This window comes from Cryptomeria japonica, chromosome 11 (assembly GCF_030272615.1).
Source record: "Cryptomeria japonica chromosome 11, Sugi_1.0, whole genome shotgun sequence".
Classification (NCBI taxonomy): domain Eukaryota; kingdom Viridiplantae; phylum Streptophyta; class Pinopsida; order Cupressales; family Cupressaceae; genus Cryptomeria; species Cryptomeria japonica.
The window spans coordinates 612,548,758-612,551,962 of record NC_081415.1 but is presented as its reverse complement, the minus strand read 5'-3'; positions in this window follow the sequence as shown (position 1 = coordinate 612,551,962).

The window sequence follows — 3,205 nt, the reverse complement described above, 5'->3', positions numbered from 1 at the left end:
TATCCCGCGAAGGCGTTTTGGGCTTGTTCTTAGACACAGGATGCCGTCCCCAGGGCTTCCCAAGGAGGCGACCATCTTGTATCTCCAAGAGAATGGAAGCTTCTCCGAAGAATTGAATAACCTTGTGGACAGCATTCTTTGTGATTATATGAAGCCCTTAGCTTGCAGAGGTTGGGAGTGTTTAAGAAGTGTATTTTTAGTGAGAAGGGCAATTGTATCCTTTTTCTCTAAGTGAACTGAGTGTTCTTATCGGTGTTACAAGTAGTACACTTGTGACCTTCTTGACCAAAAGCATTGCAGACAATGGGGACTTTCATATTCAATTTCCTGACCCACTTACCATACCTATAAAAGAGGATAAGATCAGAAGGGAGAACCTTATCATATTCCACCAACATGTAGGATATCTCAAACAATAGATGCTTGATGAATTTAGTGATAGGGTTAAAATCATATTTAAAATTGTCTCAAAGTGTTAGTAAAAGACATGAGAACCTTTTCACTCCAAAATTTGAGTGACAAATGGACTCAAACAAGGAACATAAATTTATTTTGAGAGTTGAAACCAAAGGATCACCTAGGAAAACAAAGGTCATTCAAGAAAAAGAACCAAGGTTCCCCATTATGGATCTTGAAACAATCCTCAAAATCAGGAAAGGAATGTTGCCACAAAATGTGATGATAAGAGAACTACCTAGCCATTCCAAAAGACTCGGCAAGAAAAGTGTCAATAACGTCCACAAAAATCTGCTATCCATGGGGAGAAACAAGAGTCACCTTTGGCTCGTCCTACACAAAGCTTGTAGACAGAACCGAAACTCCAGGAGCTTCCACACCCACATTCATATTTGAACTATTCAAAAACTCTTCATTGAGGTCATTGTCTTCATCTTGAGAGTCATCAAGAATACAAATCCATTAAAGTCCTCGATGCAAAAAGTTTTGAATCTTGCTAGAGACAAGTGGTGAGGGTTCTATTTTATTTGGAGTGTACTATTAGTGGTTATGGCTAACTTGGCACACCCACATATCTTAAAGGACTTTTTGTTGTCTTTGTATGCCACTTACCTGTTTCTAGCTATTGTTCTAGCTTTTGGGTAGTAAGAACAATCGTTTTTTATAGCTATTGTTCTAGCTTCTGGGTAGTAAGAACAAATTCTTTTTGTTTTCTCTGTATTCAACTTAACTAATACACACTATTTAGAATTTAATAAAAGTACTTATGAAGGCATAAACATTAATGACATAAAAAACTATTAATTACTATGAATATGAAGGAGTAGATAGTAAAAGCTAGATCAATATTTGAAGGAAATTAAAGATGCAATTTTTCACATGTCTTAAAATAGGTGGTATTCTTAGATATCAATCTTCAACTCTTACTATCTCTTTGTCACTGTATTTGATTATACTTTTTCTTTTAATATAATACTTTTAAATTTAATAAGAATAGCAAATAATTTTGATAATTAGGAATATAAAATATCTGTTATATGAAATTTTCATCTAAACTTAAATAATAAAAACGATTGTATATTATATCTTTTTGTGTTGAGAATAGAAGCTTGTTAAGGGTTTGGGACCTTTGTTCCCGCCAATTGGATGCTCTGGTCAAAAGCCTTGCATTCTTAAATGGATGCTTCCTTCTTGGTGTCTATTGGTCTCACTGCTTGTGAATTCCAATTAATAATGTAATTCAAATTATATTATTAAATATTTCAATTTATTAATTGATAATAAATTTTTTATTTTATATTAAATTTTCCTATTAAATATTATAAATGAAATTAAAATGTAAGATGAGAGTTTTTTATTTTATATTAAATTTTCCTATTAAATATTATAAATCAAATTAAATTAAAATCTAAGATGGGAGTTTTTCTAGAATACAAGTTTGTAGTGCATGCCTCCATCATTCAATACTAATTACACATACCGATCATAAATTATTTAAACTTTGAATGTACCTTCATAAATTTATTTTAATTTTTTATAGAGATTCACCGAAACGTTTTCTTCAATATGAGGTAAAAAAAGAGTAATATTAGTGCTCCAGTTTTACATATGAATTTGGGTCTCCAATAAACTGCCCCTTATTTGTTTTATCCAATGCATGTCCTCTCTAACAAGAACGACATTACAACGTTTAGTGTCACACCATAGTAATCATAGTAATCCAAGGCAGCAAATCTTAAATCTAAATATTAAATTTTTGTTATTACCTCTCGCCTACAATCACCTTTATATAGATTTCAATCACTCTATTCTTAAACTCATCCTTGTTTCAGCGGTTGTTTGACAAAGTTTAGCAGCAGATAAAAATGGAGAATGAAGAAGGAAGAGAGATTCTTATTTTTGGTAAAAGGATTCGAGTAGGAGGAGAGAACAATGGGTCTGTTTCTCATGAGAATGGAAATGAGAAAGGAGAAAAGAGGAAGTACATTAAATCTTTAATGCCCAGGATTCGTTGGACCTCTGATTTGCATGATAGTTTTCTTCGAGCAGTGCAACAACTTGGAGGTCCCAACAGTGAGCATTCATTCAATCTTTCACTTTTCTTTATTAAGTTTTTTGTGTCGGTAGATATAGAATTCTAAATTCGTTTTAGTTTTGATATTGGTTTAGAATTCTAAATTTTTTTTAGTTTTGATATTGGTTTAGAATTCTAAATACTGTATAATATAAATTATGTTTGATTTATCTAGAATATCTTGTTCATACTTAATCCAATCTGTCCATCTATTTGTTATTTTTTTTTTCATTGAATTGTTGTAAATTTAATACTCTATTTAAAGAAGCATCCCCCAAACAACTTGTAGAGCTCATGGGTGTTGAAGGGCTTACCCACCCTCAAGTGAAAAGCCATCTACAGGTACTGCTAAATTAATGTAATCACCCATGAGTTTGTAATAGGAAAAAGAAACCCTAATTCTAATATATACTTTTTTTCCATTTGTTTTCTCATTCTCTCCCAAATAAATCCTTAGTTTTTCATTGTTATTGACAAATGCAGGGATATAGATGTAAACTTCAAAAGCCAACATAGAAGCTTCCTCAATCAAATGCAGGTTTATTACTCGAAGATAAAGACAAGTCGCAAGTCATAACTTCAGACAAGCCTCTAGTTTAAATATTTTTTATTGAAAACAATGGCTGCAATGCAGCTTTAGTGGCTGCAAAGGACTGCAAAATTGATGATTTTGAT